Raw genomic sequence first — 23,197 nt, 5'->3', positions numbered from 1 at the left:
TCAGCAACTGTGTTTTCATAAACCTAAACTTGGGCTGCTGAATTTCTGAAAGGCAGCTTAAAGATAGGTAAGAGCCCTAGAGACTTTCAGCCAGTTCCTCCTACAACCAAGGGAACTGATTGTTCAAGATACAGGTAAATACCCTTCTAAGATGTCTGATAGCAAGAGAGCCTAGAAATTAATCCATCCCCCTCTTCCTGCTTCTGGGGTAAGGGTCTGATGGATGGAGCATAAGCAGGGGAAAAATCCTTCCTTCCAACAAGCGAAGCAGTGAATATGTTAATTTGAAATTCAACAAGCAAAGTACAATGTTAAAGTATTATTTGGCAAGACAGTAATCCACCAGGCTAAATCTGACAAGAAGCCTGTAATCCATTTCTCTTTTGTGGTGTTATATGAACCATCCATACTGAACTGCTTGCTTATTAGATATAGACTCCATAAGGCAGGTAGTTCTGCAGAAATGACAGTATCATAACTTTAGTACTGGCTCCCATGAGCCAGACATACCCAAGGTCTCATACTAAGGTGGTGCCTCTAGAGGCAGAGACATGAAATCCCCATGCTAGCTGGTTCCTGGGTATTTGCATCTCTTCCTAACAAATCTATTTTTCAGTCCTTCATGTTTGGCTGTTTAGGCTTGATTTGGACTCTAATCCTAGATTCATGTTGGGTTAGCTCCACATGAAAGTTTGATTTCATACTGTAGATTTTCACTTATCAATCACAGATAAACATACTCATTAAAATCAGGGTCCTTTACTCTTTTCAGGTCTCAGTCTATATTAGAGTAATCAAGATCTGGGTTTTTGCTTTGGTTTCCAGATCTGCTTCTGAATTTATGGATCCATTTTTGGATCTGCATTTTAAAACTCTGTATCATTGCTCAGGTACCTGATCTAGCCTCTGCAAGTGCTTTTGGATCCAATGATGACCGAAAGAACTACTTTAGGTATTTACGTTTGTTTCATAGGTCACCTGGACAGGCTCAGACACTGACCAGATCTGCAAATTTGATACTGGACTTTTAAATCCTACTTGTACTGACTAGTTCTAAACTGGACCACTAGGTTTAGGACTTTCTCTGCGAAGCAAGAGGAAAGGCCCACAACTGGAACAACTTGCCAAACTTATTCCCTAGAGAAATGCTCTTTCCAAAACTTGGCAAATCAGTCAAACTAACAGAGCTGATATGCTGAGCAACTACAGCAGAAAGGATGCGGTGTGCCTAAAGAGCTTCAACATAGAGGAAGATGAAAGATATGAAAGAATCAGCTTTCCATAATATATTCCTCTCTCCATTCTGCAGCTAGTGTCAGCAGGGAGAAGAAAACTCTTATTTTTCCTCCTTTGCTATTGTCCAGTCAAGATTTTCAGGGGATGGGTGACCCCAGAGTAGCCAAGCCTGCCCCTCTCCTCTCCAATCCCCTCAGGACCCCACAGGAGACCTTCACCCTGCAAGTCCAATCAAGCATTCTCCCTACTGAAAAAAAGGGTGAGGTTGGTTAATACAGGGTAATAAAAAACAAGTATAACAAGAGTTAAATGTAACTTGAATCCCCTAAAAAAAGAATTAAAATAAGTTGCATCCAAAATTAAGAAAACATATTGCCCTACATAAAGTCCTTGATCTTGATCCTATGTCTCCATGGGAGTTATGGAAACTCTGTGGCATTTTAATTCCCTATAACTGTATATAAAACCTGATTTTAGGATTTTAAAGTGTAACAGTGATGTTTATTGTAAATTTATGAGTGGATATTATTATTAAATCTATGATAGGATCTATCATATCTATTATTAAGTCAACTGATAGAAGCTGAAACTGCTATCATTGGCTTACCTTAAACCTACCAGGTAATTTAAAACAGAGCTTGATCACCTGAGAGAATATTGTTATTTCTAACAAATCTTTTTGAATCATAAAGGTATTTTCAATGTCTCTCAGGATTTAAAAAACACAGTAGAAAGCAACCTTTGGTAAAATGCTTATGTTAATTATTCACTGCTTTTTGAAGTAACAGCTTTGGTGAGTATATAATTTGACAGGATAGTGGTATAAACTGCAATGGAAAAAAAAGCAAAGTAATTATTGTACAAAAAAGTGATCGAGAAGAACAATGCTATGCAGAAATTTCTTAAGCAAAGATAATCTTCATATGGAATTTCACTGAGAACAAATGAGTACAGAAACAAAGCCATATAGATTTAATTAAGCTTGAAATATTTTAACACTTAGTGCCTTGCATAATATTTTTCTACTAGTAAAGATTATAAATAGGAAGGGACCAGACACTGAGAGCCACTGCTAACACTCCTGATTTCTAATTAATTCAAAGCAAATAAACAACATGAAGCACATAGCTAACTTCTTTTTCACATGATAAAGGTACGTTCATTGACTGAAATCGCTTCTTTGGGATTATAGAAGGGTTTAATTGCACTATAGCTGTAAACTAATAGCTGCATCCTTAATTGCAAGAGCAAAGGTCAGGGAATAGATTGCTGTTGCTTAGGTAAGCGTGACAAGTGACAAGAACAAACGAGTAACTTCTCAATAAGGGAGACAATAGAGCAAGCTATTAGATCTCCTATTTCTTATGTACTTCCCTTGACAAACGTGCAAAGTTCTATGGCCCACTGGTCTCCCATTGTTCAGAGAGAGAAGTAAGTGAGCTTCCAGAAGAAGCATTTTAAAAAAAACCTAAAAAAAAAAAAATTCTCACTTATTCTAGTTGTTTCCTTTTAACAAGATATCCCTAGAAGCATTTTTAGTACAGATGTCTATGCTACAAAGTGAAAGGAGATTAAATGTCTATTTCCATATGCTTCAAACTGGAGATCCTGAAGCTGCTTGCAAATTAAGTGGAACACATTCATTGTGACAGACTAACCTTGTCTCTACTTCTTTCAAATAAAAAGTCATATTTTAGAGATAAAATAAACTTCAGGGAAGTATCTATTAATAATCACTCATGGGACTATTCCCACTCATGTGGGAACAAACAATACTGCAAGACTCCTCCATGGAATGGATTGAGGCTGGGGAAGACGCTCAAAGAAGTTGAGGCTCAGGGCATGGACAGATGAGCAACTGTATCACTGGGGAGGAATAAAAAGGGAGGGGGCAAGAAGGAAATCCCCCTCTCATGAGGGCACATCAGTTGATCTTTTGTAACTGTTTCATCTTCTTCACATATCCCACTAATGCTAAACCTTGTTTCATTCAAGTGTAAGCTGCCAGAGTTTAACATGCAGGATGGTCACAAAACAGGTGAAACAATTATAGTAGTTCCACCTGAATCATGATAAAAATCCCCCCATTTAAAATGGTATGTTTGGTCATCTCTTAACACCCTTAAGTGATTTTCCATTCTTTAGAGAGAAAAAAAGCAGGGGCATGACAAGATCATAAAGATCAACATGTGGCTCAAACACTGATGCTGCAGGAAGACCTTAGAATATTCTGCCACTGGGATGTTGTTGTAGCCATGATGGTTACAGAAGTATATAAGCAGCAAGTGTTTTTGGTGGCATCTTTCACTGGACCAACTGTATAGTAAGGAGAGACATCAGACAAGTTTTGGGTACAAAGTTCCCTTCCTGCAGTCTAGGAAATAAGCAGGTCCATTCTAAGTTAAATACCAGCTAAAAGGATAACTTGTGTCTAACTCCATATGTAAGAAAAAACAGGCACTTAAAAGGAATAGAGGAGACCTCTAAACTAGGAGCAAAAAGAAGTTATCTGAAGTAGCTTTAAAGCAGGAAAAAACCTCTAAATAGTTAACTTAATTAGGAACAAAACCATTCAAACAAATTTACGGATTGCAGTGAGGTAATCAGAGACACTGGCCAGATTATAATGAGTCATGAAACCATCATCTATGTTTAATCCATGGTGTTTAAGTCCAGTGACATTATGAATTTTTGTTTCCAGGCCTGGTCTTCTGAAGGTCTTTTGTAGATTTCCCTTGGGTACAAGGACTGGGAGGTCAGAAACAGAATGAATGCTCTGAGAAAAGTGTTCTCCCACAAGTGACTGGGTGTCCTTTATCTTTTTATCTTTAATTGATTTTCCAGACAAAAGAAATGTAAATAGGTCTCATCTACTTGGACTTCAGTGAAACATTTTATATGGTAACTCAGTTAAACTGGAGAACAGGAGAATTAATAGTCATATTCAAGACAATAAAACAGAAAAGAGTATAAATCCGGCAAAGCTAAATGTAAACTTACAATAGGGCAAGCAAAATAAAAGAATTTGAGGAATAGCTTACTAGAGGTGTCAAACATAATAATAAAAATATTTTATAATACGTTAGAAGCAGGAAGCCTGCTAAGGGTTTTTTGGGGCCACTGGACAATCAAGAAGTAAAAGGAGCACTCAAGAAAGACCATTAAAGAACATAACTGCAATAAGACATTTGCAGAGAAACTACACGAGTTCTTTGTATCAATATAGTCCACAAATTTAAAGGTCTACAAATTTGCAGATGACACCAAATTTCCAGGGTCGTAAAAAATAAAAAACTGACTTTAAAGATCTGCAGCATAATCTCATAAGATTGAGTGAAGGAGTAACACAATGGCATGTGGGAAAAGATAATCCAGGATGGACTCTATGTTAGCTGTTATTACTCAAAAAAAAAATATTAGTACTTGGAATTAAGGTGGCTGGATCCCTGAAAACACGAGTCCAATGTTCAGCAGCAGTCCAAAACACAAACAGAATATTAGGAATTATTACAAAATAAATTGAAAACAAAATGGAAAATGTCAGTATGTCACTGTATTAAGCAACAGTACATTCACACCTCAAGTACCGCCTGCCATTCTGGTTCCCACCCACACCTCTAAAAGGATATAGCAGAACTAGAACATGTACAGAGAATAAATGTTTCTAAGTGTAAAATATATTAATATAGAGAAGTAAAAACAGATTGACTAAGTTAACACCCCTCACAATACTAGAACTAGAGACATGAAATGACACTGTTAGGAAGCAGGTTTGAAAGAAACAAAAGGATGCAATTAACCTGTAGTACTAACTGTCACAAGAGTAATGACAATTTAACTAGGTTCAAGAGGATTAGGAAATTCATGCAGAATATTCCCATCAGTAGGTATTAAATATGTTAGTAGCACTTCAACCACCAAATTATGACTTCCTAAGAGTCTAAATGTTGGATGCTATAAGAGAAGAGGGGGCAAGAGAAAGATTAGTGTACGTAATACTTGTGTAAATACACTTCCCCTTGGCATCCACTCTGTACTATGATGAGGTGCAGGATATTAGACTGGATGGACCTGTGGTCTGACCCAGTATGCCGCCTCTCATCTCACGTTCAGGTTCTCATCTGAAAAAGGCTGCACTAGCAAGTACTACAGTCACCTGTTACTGCAGGTACCACACTCCAAGACTCAGGAGGTCTCATCCAGTCCAATTCACCATCTTGTGAAGACACAAGACAAAATTAAAGAAAATCCTAAAGTTTTTCTCAGTAGATTTTAAGTAAATGGCAACTTATGATGTTTTTTACATTTAGATCATTACAACAAATCACATTGCTTCATTAATAAAAATCTTTATATGTAAAGAATGAAAAACAAAAGTAACTATAGCAGAATAGTTTAAAGACCAAAACAAGGTTGCTTGGCATACCAGTTTGTGGGGGAAAGGTATGGTTGACAGGCAGAACAATTTTTGCATGTAAGCCACAAGTTTTTATTACATAAAAATGTATAGGACCAAAGTCTACCAAAAACGTTGCTGTACTTCCAAAACAAATCTTCCTGTAATAAACATGTCACTTCCCCAAAATATTACTGATTAACAATCAAGTCAATGGACACATCTACACAAGATGCTACTGAGCAGTAGCTCACTGCTACTGTGCAGAGCGTTGGCAGGCACTAACCGTGATGTACTGCTACTGCACAGTAGCATCTAAAAAAACCAAACGTGGGGACAGTACTGCTTAGTAACACCAGTTACTACACAGTCATTTAGTACTTGGTTATGTAAATACTAAATGACTGTGCAGTCCACTGCTTGTGTAGACACAGCCCATATCCTGTAATCTATTACCATCTCAAGCAGTGCTACAGCCAGAGTGAAAGCTGTGTTTGTAATGGAGTTTGAGGAATTCAGAGACATGCATTGAAAATGACAAGAAGTCTGAGCATGGTTGAGAATTTTAATGATGATAAGAAGTTAAAAGTGTCTGAACTGAAGTTCTTTTAAATATCAATGTATTTTAATACTTAACATGAATAGGAAATACAGTAGCACAAACTTATCAGTACGTTAACAAAGTTTTTGTGCATGTGAATTATTTAGATTTTAAAACTTTATCTTAATAAGCTCAAACAGAGCACACACTACAGCTTTTGTTTACCACTTAAATATTTCAAATATTATTACTTATGAATAAACCCAACATGAATTATCCAGGTCTGATTATAATTAGAAATACTCCATAAGCAGAACTAGGGAAAGAACAGCAGCACTGCTATGAGCACATTTGAAAACAAGATGAGCCACAGTAAATTCATTGAAACAAGTTGTAAAAAAAAACCAGCTATAAAAAGTTTTGTGCACGGAGGATACAAATCAAAGTTTCCCCAGTTTGTCTCACAGTGTGCAAGGCATTACCTACAAATTATTTTGTTAACAGTATGCAAACATGACTGTAGGCTACTGCACTTTGCTTTCACCTTTGCTAAATGTGACCATAAACATTATTATTTATCTGCACACTTAAAGGTCCCCAAATAACTGTAATAGGCATGTATCTTTCATGTATTTAAAACTCAAAGTAGAAACAAGTTTTGTAGCATTTAAGGAAACTGATTATACCCATGTAATTTTCTGAGATTTGTCCCCAAAATCAGTTACTGAACAATAACTGGGAAGTGTGAGGAGGGCATGTGAGGTAGAAAGTATACTTCAGACAAAAAAAATTATTCCAAAAGCCAAGTAATATTAAAACAAAGTGACCTGAAAAAGAAAATAATAACCAAATGAGAAATATGTCACACATTTATATTACCTGTATCTGTCCTAAGACAACAACAGATTTGGTTGGACAGTCAGTATAACAGTCTAATGATTTGTGTCATACCTTCCCTATCCTAACTTTAAAATAGAATATTCTATATAGTTTACCTCCAAAAATTATGTATATTCATGCATGGTCAACTTCCCTGCCTTATACAAAGTTCCAGACCCCAAAAATCTATTACTCTATATTATTATTACTCTATAATTAGGAATCTCCTCAGTTGGAGTTTTTGAGGAAATTGCGAAATTGGGCACTGTCTGTAAAAGTGGGTTATGTCTGTAGAATCCATGGAAAAAAAACAACTTACAAAAATAAAATGCTGACTCCCCAGTGGCAGCCTGCAGCCTTCATGGCTGCTGTGGCCCAGCCACATAGTCCATGGGGGAGGGAGAAGGAGGAAGGGAGGCTGCTAGCACAAAGGGGAACAGCTAAGATGGTTGCCACCTCATTCCCTCACTACTGATTGGGTGAGAGGGTTGCCCGTTGTGCCCACAAATCAGCAGTAAAGGGTGGAGGATCACATGATGAACAGTTCTCTTGGCAAAACAGCAACAAGGGTCGGGGCCAGTCAGCAGTGGGGAGGGGGGGAAGGGGGAGAAACTGGGGTCCCTTGGCCAATCAGAGGTGTGGGAGGCCCTGCTGCAATAAACCTGTGAAAATGGAGGCCAGCCCTGCAATCTGCCCACAAAATTGGCTGCCTGCTTCCTTGATTTGGGTAGGCCCCTATTTTTAATTGGTTACTTTAACATGCACCTTTAGCTCATTACTATGTGCATTACAAGCAATACCATGGCACCCTTGAGGTTTCTAACAGATGCAAAGATTTTCAATTCCTGAAGTAGGCCTTCAAATATTCTACATAATTCCACCATGCATGCCTTCAATAACATCACCTAAGGTCTTTTAACAGAAATCATATGTCAGGCTCTTTCTTTAAGAATAGCATCTGTTGCTTACAAAAAATTATGCATCTCTGATTTACTTTGTCTACAAGGTGCAACTCTACCTAGCCTTCTACTTTCTTCCAGTCAGCTCAAATTTATGTCTCTAAGTCCAAAGCAACTAAGGGCTTCCATACTTAGCACTACTTTTCATCAAGCTACACTACCCTTCTTCCATTCCAGCATGCAGAAAAAATGGCTTTATTACATCCTTGTATGTCTGGAAAAGGACCTTGATAAAAGAAAAACCAGTACAGATGGATGGGTTTTGCCATTTCTTTTAAACATGGTGAGGGACATGACCTTTATCTTCTAGTAATGAACTCTGTGGCCTAGAAGTCCATCAAAGTTTTGTTCTCTTGCACTATGACCCATGCTTGAGTTTCATAGTTCCAGGAGAATGTACCTGTCAGCAGATGCAATGGTAAAGGAGGAAAAAGCATGATTGCAAGTAGCTCTAGTACTACACAAGGCTTTGAATTTCAGCAAATGCCTTGAATTGGTTCCATTATTCAAAAAAGAGAGACTACTAAGACAATATGATGGTGCTGATCTGTGTTCCTAAACAAACCAACTATAGCATCTAGCCAGTCAGTTAGTAACAAATGTTCCTTTGTTATGGTTATATGAACATCCAATAGCATTGCACAGCGCAGTATGGTCCCATCGTACCAGACCAACTTAAATGCCTGAAGACACACAGATAACTTTGAAAGCAAGGAGTAATAGAGAAGTTGTAAAAGACTTCTTACTCTAACAGGAAAGACCTGAGCAGGTCAGCTTATTTCCTGACCTACTCATCCACACAACTGCATGAAGACAAAACTAGAGTACCTGACAACCACCGAGAACAAATGTCAGTAACTATCGATGTGACAGGTTAAATAATTAGCTGTTTTAACGAATAAGTTCAGTGATAACCATTTAGCTTACAAGCTATCCTTTAGCTCAGGGCAGGCACAGTTTGGCAGGGAAGGGAAGCCACGTGGTTCCCCAGTAAGAATCAGAAGGCAGAGGCAGACAGGAGGCAAGGAATAAGGAGTGAGAAGGAGGAGGGGAAGGGGAGAGAGGACGGGAACTAGTACGCATCGTCAAAGAGGAAAACAGGGAGCAGCCTAAGGCTGCTAATTAAGCAATTAATTGTGTGCCTCCTGCCTCCCCGGCCAGCTCACTGCTTCCCTGTGGAGCCACCACCATCTCATTGCCACTGCTTCGCCCTGCACTGCCTTCCTGTGGACAGCTGCATGGCTCTGCGGGCAGAGCTCCATGGCTGCACAGTTCCGCAGGCAAGTGGTGCCGGACATGGCAGAGGCAAGTGGGGAGGTGGAGGTGGCAGCCGTTGTGTGGAGGCCCCCCCCCCCCAACCTCCCATCCAGGCAGCTTATGTGCGGCCCACAGAGGGGCATCGCTGCCCCTGCCCCTTCAGAGCGGGCACATATACCAACTCCCTTCCCCTGCATTCTCAATTTGCATCCCCTCCAGCTCCCTCCTCCCTTCCCCCCACACACTTACCTGTTGGGGTGTGTGTATGTGTGTGCACACGGACACACATGTGCACGGGGCTGTTATGAGGGGAGTGAGTGGCACAAAGCATGGCTTGGGAGACTGTTGGGCGGGGGAGCAGGAGCATCGGCAGGGCCAGAGGAGCTCTGGGGGTTCATTTTAATCATGGATTTTGAGGTTGTTATGAGAGGATTTGCAATTTTTTAATTAGAGAATTTGCAATTTTTTATCAGGGAAAACCAGGATCCCTGCAGATCAATCAAAAGCCCAACTGAATAGGACCTAGAATACTGATAAATAGTACTGAAGTTTGGTTTCTGCTAGCTTCTCAATCAGCTTGCTAATAAACATCGTATTTGAAAGTGTTCGTGTTGGGCGTTTGTGTGGGTGCTAGTACCAGATTGCTAAGCAATTAGTAATTAGTGCCAACCACTTGTTTAATATGTCCTACAATTCGGGTGGGTAGTACATATTTCCTTTCTCAAAGAAAACATAAATAATCTACACTAACGTATTTTTTTGCTTTAGGAATGCAAGATGAACATATATCAAAATAATAACTGGTGTCCCCAGCTGTCAGTAGTGCTTCAAAACTATTATTTGTAGAAGTGGACTGAGTTCTTGAAAAGGGCTACCCTTGCCTTCTCGTCCTTGGTTGCCTGCACTGTAATCGTGGAAGCAGGTAACCTATCCTGTGTGAAATAAGACCATTTCCTTCTGCAAGAAACGCTGGGTGCTAGGATACTCTGGAGGCAGGCTGGATTAATTTCATGATATAAAACCTAGAAATTCTTTCTAATATGACTCAACTGCATTGAAGGCCAAGACACAGTAGGCTCTCTTTGCTTCCTTCACTACAACTTACAAGTTTCTGTAACTTGCTTGTGACATCAGACCATGCTGGAGCAGATCATGTTTTCTGCCACTGATACTCAAAGTTTCTTCTTTTACATCTTTTTTGTCCCAGGGGTTACCCAAATTTCTTGACATTATATGTAGATAATGGGACAGGAAGCTTTGATGCCAAATGTCAATAGGTAGGAGGAATATTGCACTCTTTTATACAATTTTCTATTCCTCAAGTGCTGGGTTAGGCAGTTTTCTATGAGTCATTATAATTTGAGAATCTAAGACTTTTCAGGGATGAATCTGGTGGTTATTTTTCTTTATCTTGCAAGCAAATAAGTTTTAATTCCCCCTAATGAAAAAATAAGTCTGACTAGAACGTGGACTCAGAGAGGCAGAAGAGATGACAAGTCTTGAATTCCAGATGACTGTATACTCAGTAAATCAAGTTTACCTTTGAGCAAGCTAAAATGGAGAGTTTGATTAGACATGGAATTGGCATAGATACTGAAGCATGCTTGTAAACTGATACTGCATGTGTTTCTGATATTGACTTGGGAAGGGATCTTACTCTTGTACTACTTGTGTTCCTCCATCATCTGTTGAGTACTTCTCAGTGGTGGACAGAAGATGTGCACACTTGGCTATGATTTTCAATTTTTTCTTAAGTCATTTGGCTCCCTACTTCCCATTAAAATAAAAAGCTTATCCAATACATGCAAAAGTTGTAGCAACTATGGGTGTCTATACACATACTAACTTTCTGACAGTTAAGCTGACTTAACTTTTTTAAAGCCAACTTAACTGTCAGCATGTACACATGTACATGAAGCAGAGTCATCTTAAATGCAGTTCAAGATAATATACCCTATAAGTGCATTATCTTGAGCCACATTAGTTAAGTTGACTTAGCTCACAAGATAGCTGCTAGCATGTCAAGGAGTTGCACGTGTGTATGCTCTGATGTGGTATAGCTTAAGTCAGCTTAGTTAAGTCTCCTTATATGAAATTGGCTTAGTGCATGTCCTTATAATATCATTTGGCTATGATTATCATATATCTTTCTGATCTCTGCTTCCACAGAGGATTGAATAGAGAAATGAACTTTCAGAATGGCCAGAGATTTTAAACCATTTTCAAGCTGTAGTTGCTTTTTGGGGGGGGTGGGGAGGGAGGGGTGGATTCCAAGTTTTTCTTCCTCTTATTTGCTACCGAAGAACCAAAAAACTGAAGAACCCCAGTGAAAATAAGGCTTGAATGGACCTGGAATAATTGTTCTTTGTTCTAGTTCATCGTGACTTCATTTATTTCAGATGCATGTATAACAATACTTTCTCCTGCTAGCTACAGATGCTACACTTGACTTTACAGTTTTTTGATCTAGGAGCTAGTGTAGATCTAGCAACTATTCTGCCTCAGCCCATTTCTAAAAATAAACAAAACTAATCAGGTCCAACAACTAGTTTATGTTGTACTGTTCAAAGTAAATAGAAAGAACCTGGCACAGATAAACTAATTTCTACCTGTTTCTGCTTACTGCATAAACACTAATTCAATTTAGATTGATCGGATGATGTTTGCAGACTCACTACAGTCACACAAGGTGACTACATCCATTCAGATTATTTCCAAAAAATCACTAAGATGAAATGTTGTTTGTGCGCCTTTTAATTTTATTTTAGCTCTTTGTTTATCTCCACTTCAAAGCACTTCCAATATGAGGAACAGTTTCAGTATGACAACTTTGTAAAATTAAAACAGAAAAAATGTGCCAGCATCAATCTGCTTTACACTGCAAGACACAACAGCCTTGAGTCAGAAATGACGACTTACGATAGCACAAGCTATAATGAACCCAGGAGTGCTATTTGCAGTGGGAAAAACATATTAGAATGGTAGTTGAACACTTCCAGTGCAATTTGTCTTATTCATCCTCACAAGTCTTCTGTTCCTTACTCCTAGCCATAAGAGTATATGGCAAGCTTTTCATATTCCTTATTCTAGCTACAATTATCAACAGGGAGCGCTCATAGAATAGTATTTAACTTCAAGTTCTCCTTCTTTAGTTGAATGAACAAAAACTTGCAAAAATTCACTAAGAGTCTAAACCAGACAGATAATTAAGCCTTTGGACCTCCACACTTCTGAAAGTGTGGTATATGATATGCTTAAATATTTGGCTGAATCATGGCCAAAGTGATTCTACAGCATGCTAAAATGCTTTTACATTCCTTCAGTGACCTGGGTGGGGGCTCAGATGGCATGGGCATAAAGGTGCACAGTTGACAGCCCAAAAGGTTGCATGTTCAAGGTCACATCAGAAGCGCTCATGGAGCAGCCTGTCAGATACCAATGAAATCTGTGAATTCTGCTAAATACCTTGTCACAAGGACATGAGAAAGGAATGGTTTGAGGAGAGTTTAGGGCATTAGTTATGACCTTGGGACTGTTTTACCTATGAAACTGCCTCTCCTGCTTCCATATTAATAGTGCTGCTGTCTGTCAGGAGGGGTACCCTGAGCTAAATCTTCTCACCATGAAAGACAGAGGCTAGCAGAGCATTCTCACTATAAACCTCAAAACTATGGAACTAAATCCGACTCCTCCACCCAAACTGATGACCTTCCAATGACCACTTCAAAACAAGCGTTTTTGGGAGGGGTTTGTGGAACTGAGACTTTGTTCCCAAAAGCAAGGTAAGGGATGGCAAAGTGTTTCTGAGGGCCAATTCAAAAACGGCAGCAGCTGTTACGCTGTAATTGTTACATGTGGACAAGCCAAGAATGATACAAGTGTTGCAAAACTACCACAGCTTCAATGCTGCTTCATCCAATGTTAAAGTTGGAGCAGTTGTGCTACATTTCTACTGTTGCCCATACTTAACAATTAGAATGTAACAGTTCCTGCCCTTTTAAAACAGCTCCATATGTGCTTTTAGCTATATCCTTTGGGTGCCTGAGGTTGTCTGAATTCCTACTCTAGTACCATTTCAATCCTGCTAGATAATAAATATGCTTTATAATTAATGAAGTGGTTGCAGTGCCAAGAGCTTTGAATACATGTACTTTCTTTATTTTTACATTTAAAGAAATTTGGTCCACTTTTTGCAATAACAGTGGTAGTAATAATGGTTGCCATGTATTAGAGATGTACATATCAGAAACCAGACAGCACTGCTTTGAATTATGTCTCATAGATGCTCACGGAGCTCTTGTGTTCAGAGTGGAGAAATTTTCAATTCTTATTTTAATTTTCATTACCCTTAAATTTCCTTCCAGTAGTTAATAAACACTAACTTGCATTCTTGGTTAACCCCACACTGTACCAATTTCCTTCATAAAACAGAATTTAACATTTACCTACCAAAGCCAAAAAGAATCATTTCATCTTATTTAAAAAAAATCAGTAGTACACGGCACATAACATATAACGTAAGTTCATACATGTAATATAACATAGGTTATGTTTTTATTTTTCAGGTTTTACCCATGTATCTTTATCGTTATGCTTCTTGAGTTTTCAAACCAACAAAAAATGTCTGTGTCTATCAGTTATGAAGCAATCTTTTGGTTAAGCATAGGACAAAAAAAATCTGATTCAAGTATCAAGAATCATTTACAAACTGAAACACTATGTGGGTATCTCTCTAATGGTCATGGCTATAATTTCACTGAATGAGATATTGACAGGAAACAAGAAAACGAGGTGTGAAAAGTATATTTTTATAAACTTTACAAATATATCATCATGTAGAGAACAAGCATGGTAATAGAAAAATATTAGCAATACTGACAACTATAATTCAATATGACTGCATATTTATCATAGTATTTTGAAATACATACATGAATGACAGCTGCATCTCAAAAACTGGGAGTCATCAGTTTCTACAGCACCTCAGTAAAAACTAGCAGAAGTTCCTTTTCTATTTGCAACAGTTCATTAGAATTAGAAGTGTAGCTTACTTTACTTGTCAATATCAAAGCTTGTTTAGTTTATTTAGTGGAACACTGTCATCAATTTGTCTCTCATTGCTTTTAAAATGGCAACTGCACACAAACTGGGCACCAAAAAATAATGAAAAAGTCTATAATTCTTTTTCATCTGAACAGGAAAATTTGTTAGAATACCAGCTGGACATTAGGCTAAGATCTTTCGTCACCAGAGTTACCTTTCAAAACCCAACTGTTACTTTATTACTTGATATGATTCACAAGTAATTTGTAACAATTCTTCTGTCATACATTTGCTATGTTTTTTCAGAAGAGAATTATGCACAAGACTATAGGATTTGGGCTGGGAGCTTGATCCTAACAAGATAATATAAGGTTTCAGTAAACATCCTTCAGCATGTACAGACATTCACTCTCCTAGGTGAAACTCTACTGGGAATGATTTAACTATGGCTGTCTGCAAGTTATTTTTCTCCTGAAGCAGCCATTTTTACTTTGGGAGAAAAAGTCTGAGCATCTGTACACTCACGGTTTCTCCTGGGAGAGCAGAAACTCTCCTAAGAGAAACTAAGTATCTGCATGATGCCCTTGTCTATGTTCTTTCTGACCACTTTATAGAATTCTCCACAGAAAGAGTTTACCACCAATTTGCAGGTATATCTTACACAGGCAGTCTTTCCAAGAACAAAGCTAGTGCTATATTGTCTCGCTTTGGACCTATATTGTTCAACCTCTTCATTAATGATGTGGACACTGGAGTCAGAAGGAGACTGGCCAAGTTCACCGATGATACCAAACTTTGGGGTAACGCATTCACACCTGAGGACAAGGGGGCAATCCAGGCTGACCTGGACAGGCTCAGCAAATGAGTAGGTGAGAACTTGATGGTGTTTAACACTGAAAAATACAAGGTTCTCCAGCTTGGGAGGAAAAACCTAGAGCATGTTTATAGGCTCAGCAGTGCTATGCTGGCTAGCACTAGGGACAAAAGGGACTTGGGGGTCTGGACTGACCACAAGATGAACACAAGCCTTTAATGTGATGGTGCGGCTAGTAAAGCAAGCAAAACGCTGGCTTGCATTCATAGATGCTTCTCAAGCAAATCCCAGGTCATCATTCTCCCACTGTATTCAGCCTTGGAGAGGCTACAGCTGGAGTACTGCGCCCAGTTTTGGGGTCCACAATTCAAAAAGGATGTGGAGAAGTTTGAGAGAGTCCAGAGAAGAGCCACGTGCATGATCAGAAGTCAGGAAAACAGACCTTACAACAAGAGGCTGAGAGCTATGGGACTCTTCAGCCTGGAAAAGTGCATGCTCAGGGGCGAGCTGATGGCCACCTATAAGTTTATCAGGGGTGTTCACCAAGATCTGGAGGAACATTTGTTCACCAGAGCGCCCCAAGGGATGACAAGTTCAAATGGTTATAAACTCCTGCAAGACTGTTTCAGGCTGGATATAAGGAATAACTTCTTTACTGTTTGAGCCCCCAATGTCTGGAATAGCCTGCCGCCAGAGGTGGTTCAAGCACCTACTTTGAATGCCTTCAAGAGAAATCTGGATGTCTTTCTTGCTGGGATCCTATGACCCCAGCTGACTTCCTGCCCCTGGGGCAGGGGCTGGACTTGACAATCTTCCGAGGTCCCTTCCAGCCCTAACGTCTATGAGTCTTTTATTGCTACTGTTTTAAACCATAAACCAGAAATATTGCACCATGAAGGATCACAGTTGGAATCAGAGTTGCAACAATACATCAGTCTGATATTGGATCAGTACTGATATAAAGAAAATTGTCTATATCAGATATTGGTCCAATGGGGCTGATAATTTGGCTGATAAACACCCATGCTGTGTGCAGCTGCAGTACAGCACGGAGCAGAGCCAGAAGCTTCGAGAACTGCTGCCAGCTGCTAAGCTGGAAGGGGAGGGAGGAAGGAAAGGGCATGGGGGGGCAGATCAACACCCTCATGGTGAGAGAGGGAAGGGGCATGGGGGCAAGAGGGGCATAGGATGGAGGAATGGGTTGTGGGGTGGGGGCAGCTCCTGTTGCTGCTTGCATCCCGGGAGGGTGGGGGGGGGTGCCCCCTGGATCTGCACGGGGTGGGCTGCAGCTGTGGGGTGGAGCTGGAGCCAGAGCGGGCCCTGCATGGGACTTTTCTTGCTGGGGCTGGGCTCAGAGTGGGCTCTGGAAGCGCTGGAAAGAGGCTGCAGCCACCTCAAATTTTGCCATAGCTCCACTATCAGCCCTGCACCACTGCTAGGTGCAGCCTCGGCTTTTCCTGCTGCTGGGGTGGAGGCAGGGTACCAAATCAGGGCACAAGGCTGGATGCAGCAAAATCTGGGGTGGCTGCAGCCTCCTCCTAGTGCTGCCAGAGCCTGCTCCGAGTCCAGCCCCTGGCAAGAAAATCCCTGCACAGCCCAGATCTGGTTCTAGCTCCACCCTACAGCTGCAGCCCACTCCACATGATGCAGATAAGGGGCACCCCCCCACCCTCTTAGGGTAAAATTGGGAGCTGCCCCCACCCCACAAGCCATGCCTCTGTGCCATGGGCCCCCCACCCCACTCTGGCTGGCCAGCGCCTACCCCTGTTCCTGCCCCCTCCCTCACCACAGGAGGTGTTGATATGCCCACCCATGCACTTTCCCACCCCCCTCCCCTTCCACCACTCCAGACATACCACTTGATGGCAGCTGTATCAGTATTGGCTGATATGCCTCCTTAAGTATTGGTATTGGCCCCCAAAATCTCTATCAGTGCACCCCTAGTGGGAATCTCTTGGTAATATACCTGTGGTGTGTAGATTTTTACCAAGACCATTAACCTAAAAAGAGTATCTTGGTGGGGAGCAAATTAAAACAGCTGACTCCTTCGCAGCTATTGCTGAGGCTTCATAATTATGAGAGAAGATTACACATTCTTATTTAATGAATACAGAACTAAGGCAAAAACTCCTTTCAGAAGTTATTACCAACTCTTTGGTGAAGGATAATATCCGTACATTCAGCTCTTGAGACAAACATATCGGTTACTAGCACTATTACAGCATTTCACAGACCAGAATCTTTATTTAGCTGGTGCATCCAAATGCTGATTTCTGACACCCCTTTAAACTAAACAGAAGGAAATACATATAGATCTCCTACCCTTCTTTGGAATCTACTTAATCTTTGTTTTTCATCTTTCCCCAATTCCTCTTTTCTCTGATGTCCTTGCAACTTTTCTAAAACACGTTCCATAAAATTCCCCTTGGAATATGCCCCTTCCTGGGTCAAAAGCAGGTAATTCATTCTGGCTCCTGTGGAAAGTGTCAAAAAATGAGGAGAATAAAGAACAGCTGGCCCTTGTTCAGCACTGCATACTTCACTCCAAAAGAGCATTTTTCTGTTTGATGCCTAGTCTGCTATTTGAAGAACAGTGGGATTTCCACAGATTTTTTTTTTTAACCTGACTCCAAACTGGAAGACCAAATCGTCACATTTCCTGAACTTGGATGAGGCCAGCAAAAATGGAGGACCTGGCCTTTTTTCTGAAAAGCTGACAGGTATGCTATCTTTATGCCATTTTTACTTAATTTTTCCCACAGTCTATTCCACATAGACCGTGGTTAATAATACTAAAAAGCAGCAGGAGATGAAGTAAAAGAACCCAATTTATCTCCATGACTATTAAATGTGGAATAAGTGTAATTGCCTCAAATAAAGGGTTATTTAGTCCTGCCTTTGCTTTAGCAGATGTACTCTGTTGCAATTCTTTTATTGTAGGTTACAAGTTTATGTTACCCTGTTTCAGCCAATTGTCAAATAGTCAGTAATTATTAGCATCTAAACTATTGTCTATATGGAATAGTAAATACTATAAATACTAGTAAACTATAAGGTTTTATGATACTCCTTCAGACAGTTGCATTATTTTTTGCAATTTAAATATGTAAAATATTACATGCACATTTTTATACAACTAGTAACAAATTCAAGTGGGAAAGGCACCCTACACAGTCAAAGACATCTTGCTAGTATTAATTAGGAGATGGCCTGGGTACCAGGTGTTTGGATCCAGATCTTGATTGCAGCCAGGTTTCAGGGCTGAATTCCAGGCAAAGACTAACATCAACAACTCATAAGTCATTCACACTTGATTTTCACCCAGAACTGCAGAAATCTCATAAGAGCAGCTGTTCTTGTAAGATTTCTCTTATTTGGGGACCAAAGTTTTTATTTTCCTGTGAGATTTCAGCTGTACCCAAACGCTAAGTGGCAAACAGGCCCCTCCCTTCTTTTAGATCTGACATACAATCAAATCTGCATTTTCCAAGGGACTGTGACTGTGAGTCTTGTGCTCTTTCACTGCACAAACACGATGGATGATTTCAGGGAATAAAGCAGCTGTTTGTTATTTTTGCCCTCATTTAATTAGCAGGCCCAGCCTTTTTTATTAGACACCATCCACGTCTACAATGAATGCAAATTTTATTCCCTGAATGTTCTTTCTAGGGTGCATATTGCCCCAGCATTTGGGTGCCTCAAAAATTAATGGTCTGTACATTGCAACAGAGGCTGATTAACCATTGGAACAAATGGCCAAGGGTTGTGATGGATTTTCCATAACTGGAGAAAAATGATTGGATGGTTTTCTCAGCCAAACAGGAATTATTTCAGGTGAATTTATTGCCAGGGTTATACAAATCAGACTAGATTATCACAATGGTCCTCTGCTGTCTTTGTAATCTATGAAAACCAGGAATACATTCTAAATCTAGACTACTCATACTCTCTCACTACTTCCTTCCAAATTTATGAATGTCTATAGAATCACTTTAATAATGGAAATGAAAATAATATCAAAAGTAAAATCTGAAACACAGTAATTTCAGTTTGAGGAATTACTTTAGGTACATAACAAATGCTGACCTATCACTGCAAAGAATCAGAATGTGTATAACTGCATCCCTATATAATAACTGACATGTAACTCCAGATTCAGGTGAGACACTGGTTATGCATACAACTGAGCCTCTGACGTGAAGGAGAAAAAAAACCTTCCCTAGGGATATGTAATTCAGGATCCAAGCTCACTCTCTTTCAAAAACACACACAGATAACTGGAACAAATAAACACCGTACACTTGTAAAACAAAGCCACTGAACTCACTTGCAGTGGCAAGCAACACACCCTAGACTCTGAGAAGGACCATGGTACTTCAGTACAATTTCCTTATCCCATGCTGAAATAAGGAAAAAAACAACTTTAAATGTTGCTGGCACATTAACTATACATCAAGCAGAAAAGAGCTTTACCACTATTCTCAGAGTATACCACTCAACAGGCAACAACGCTTGTGGAAAATTTTACTGATATATTCTTACAACACATTTTTTAGGTTATTGACTCTCAAATTAAGATCCTACTTTATGTTAGCTAAATATTTCTAGAGCGTGAAGATGAGCGAAGTGTATGAGCCATGTTGACTGTCATCCTCCACTTCAGCATTCAAATTTAACTTTCAGAATTATCAGGGAAGTAACTTACCAACATTTTGCTCTGATGTTTATGCAATAAGTTGGTGAGGATGCAATTTATGAAGTCCATATTACCTATATTACCTAAACTGTCTATGAACCGGTTTCCCAGATGGAATGATTATATTTTGATGGCCCTCTGACACGTGGCAGGAGACGGAATGCGAGAGCAACACTGAAAGCAACTCACAATTTTGCAAGTCATGCTTCTTGCCTTCCTCACCTAAGTTTTTGTTCCTGTTTCTACAAAATAATTAATCTTTGGCCATCAACAGACATTTAATTTCTAGCGCTACAAACACCTTTGTACCCTATAGCAGTTGAGTGAACAGATTTAGATACACCCCTGTTGGGCTGCAAAAATGACAGAGCACTATGAAAATGTTACTAGATGAAATGCAAACTTCTCTATAACATCACATATAATGCTCGGGGGAGGGGGACCGGACAGATGGATGGATGGACACTTAGTTCTGAAGCATTTCAGTGTTCCACTCTTTCCACTAGCACAAGGAGAGAGGGAGAGCAGGAGCTGATGCGGCTGCCTAATCACTAACAGCCTGCCTTCTCCTCTACTGCAGGGGAGGAGGACCACACAGCAGCCATGGGGAAGCTGGGCTGCCCTGCTGAGGAGGGAGAACAGGGGGTAGCCCTGGGGGACTAGGGCTGCCCTGATCATTGATAGAGCTGGAGCTCCTGCTCTCCCTACTTGGACTGGGCAGCAGAGGGACAAAGTAGGAACAGAGGCCCCTTGTAGCAATACAAAAGTAACGTCTGTCTGTGGACTTTGTTTTTCCACAGGGACTGGTTATTGGTTGCCTTCGACAGATTTCATTTGCATTTATGCAAATAACTATAAATTGTAGTAGGCAATGAACAATCAGGGTTTGTGGTCTTGGAAGTACTAGCAAGGATCCAGAGTGTACTGTAAAATAAGAGAAAAGCCAATACCCTAAACAATAAATATTCTAGCATTGCAGCAAATATCCATTTTTGAAACATGATATACACTAAACATATTTGTTTATAAATGTCCATAAAAACAGCTACCCCTCTCTCACTGGGAACATTCTGACTACAGAACGTGACATGTTCTTACAGAAGAATGCCTTGTGATGGGCATCAGTATCAGTAAAAATACAGGCAGTAGAACAAAATAACTAATGTATAGCAACCGTTAATTATTAGCTCCAAGTCAGTTAAAATTACAGAAAGCCTACTATCCATTTTTTAAAAAGAAAGACATGGAGATATTCCCCACCCCCCATCTTCCAAAACCTAGGCTGCACTCAGAAGTACAATTAAATACTCTGAAGTTCAGACAGTGCAAAGAATCAAAGAATTAAAAACACTCCCATTCCAAAAAAAAGAGAGAGTAGCACAAAACATGTTTGTCTCTTTTTTCAGCCAATCAAGTCACACATCTTGAATCTTTTTTAATATTTAGTTTAAATCGCCTAGTTTTTACTCTGAAGTACATAGCAATTTGTTTTTGGCACATATACCACAGCATACTGCACAATAAAGTCGAAAGAAAATTAACACAGGCAACAGAAAATCAGGAAGAAAAAGCAGCTTTTGTTAATTTGACAATCCTCAGCTACTTGCATGCTACACTTTACAGAAAATTCTTAAAGTAGCAGCTTTCATGCTTTAAAACTGCCAGACAGCTTTGGTTTCTGCAGTGCCTCACACCAACAACTTCAAAACTAACTCACTGCAGATGTCCCTATGATCATCTAATCAGACATCAAAAGCAGTACACTGACAAGCTCTCACGCTGATTATAAGTATTCTATATATGTTTCCACGGCATAAACACACACACAGTAGCTACTTTAAAAATGGGATTCATCTAAATCAGAATTTTATTTTAAAAAACACACGAATGGTTCAGATAAGAACTGTTCGGCCCTTTGAGTGACAGAAAATTCTTTTCAACCGCCCCAAATCTTCATTGCAGTTCCAAACTACAATGAAGATGCTATTTAAAAGGGTAGTTAAATTTTACTGGTGTCAGGAAAATTACACTAATAAATTTCAGTGACTTGCAAGATATCTAAGAGCCTTACCACGCTATGGCACTTGGTCTCAAACTTTTTTGTGGTGTGTAACTCTTCTTAGATTTGTTTTACTGCTGTGTACCTCTATGATTCTAGGTTATAGATAACAGAATTGTTATGTCACCACAACTACACTGCACCTCCTGCAACAATCTAAGAGATATTGTATAATTGTTTATTTTTCCTCTCTATTTATATTTCCCTTACATTTATATTTTCCTTTCTTTTGCATTTCTGTGCCTTCTTGCATATCCTTAAAAGTTCACCATGTTCCCACCTTAAAAAAGCAGGGTTCTATGAAGAGAGCCAGGTACTATGAAGAAAACCAATGTGTATATCCAGTGTACCTTGCCTCCCTTCTTCCCAACCCAGTTTTACCTTCCTAAGTTTCCTTCAGCCTAATGGCTGAAGCTACATAGGCTTTGCAAAGCCACAGATTTCATTTTATCTTAGGGCCTGTCTGCATTTGAAAACCAGTTAAAGACTGCTTTAAATTTTCACCCTACAGCAGAGTAGCTATTCCTGAATCACCACATGTGCAGACAGGTCTTAACAAAGTACAGATAAAAATCAAGTATATGACCCTTCCAGCTTTGCCAACTCTTACAGCTCTATAACAATTCCTGTGATATTTGGTCTCTCTCATAGAACGTCAGCTCCTAGAGTCACATGATTATGAGTGACCATCAAGCACAAAGGGACCACATATTACAACTGGCTGAATAAGCCAGGGTGCATGAGTATTTGGCCCTGCTAAACATGCTGCACAAAGGTTTATCTTTTAAAAACAAAGGTACATAAAAACCCTCATTTCAATGCAGTCTCCTAGCTCTAGTCTTATCACAAACCAGCTTGAACAGCTGGAGTTACAAATTCTTCAGCTATTATTAAATCACTATGTCAAAAATGCCTTTATGCCATGCAGTGCTTTTCAATAACAGGATGTCATAAAATGATATTTTACCCTTTTTCTTAGAATATTTTTGTCTTTTTTTAATTTTGGAAAAGCTAATGTTAATCTTTAGCTCAAGAAAGATTTGCGTTGTATCATTAAATACTTTATGCTTACATATGTATAATATTGTATGTAAAAGGAACACATAATTGAGTCGGTTTGGTACACACACACACACACACACACACACACACACTCCCTCCCCTAATCTTCAGACATTTAATCACAAAGGCTAATACTTTAAAATCATAATTAACAGTGGAAGTACCAGAGGAGGTTTTGACCCTTTTCAATAAGGGCTTCAAACATAAAAGGTTCTGATTAAATATGAACCATATCCAAAATTGCAAATTATACAT

At 39.5% G+C, this 23,197-nt stretch overlaps 1 protein-coding gene across 3 annotated transcripts in view; it reads right to left on the bottom strand.

Moving 5' to 3' along the window:
* Window positions 1–23,197, bottom strand: part of PARD3B (par-3 family cell polarity regulator beta) — a 765,403-nt gene that overhangs the window by 436,908 nt on the left and 305,298 nt on the right. The gene's annotated exons all lie outside the window — the stretch shown is intronic.

The sequence above is a fragment of the Crocodylus siamensis genome, chromosome 4, assembly GCF_052110815.1.
Source record: "Crocodylus siamensis isolate JL-2025a chromosome 4, ASM5211081v1, whole genome shotgun sequence".
Lineage (NCBI taxonomy): Eukaryota > Metazoa > Chordata > Crocodylia > Crocodylidae > Crocodylus > Crocodylus siamensis.
This window is presented reverse-complemented; position numbering and strand designations above follow the sequence as displayed.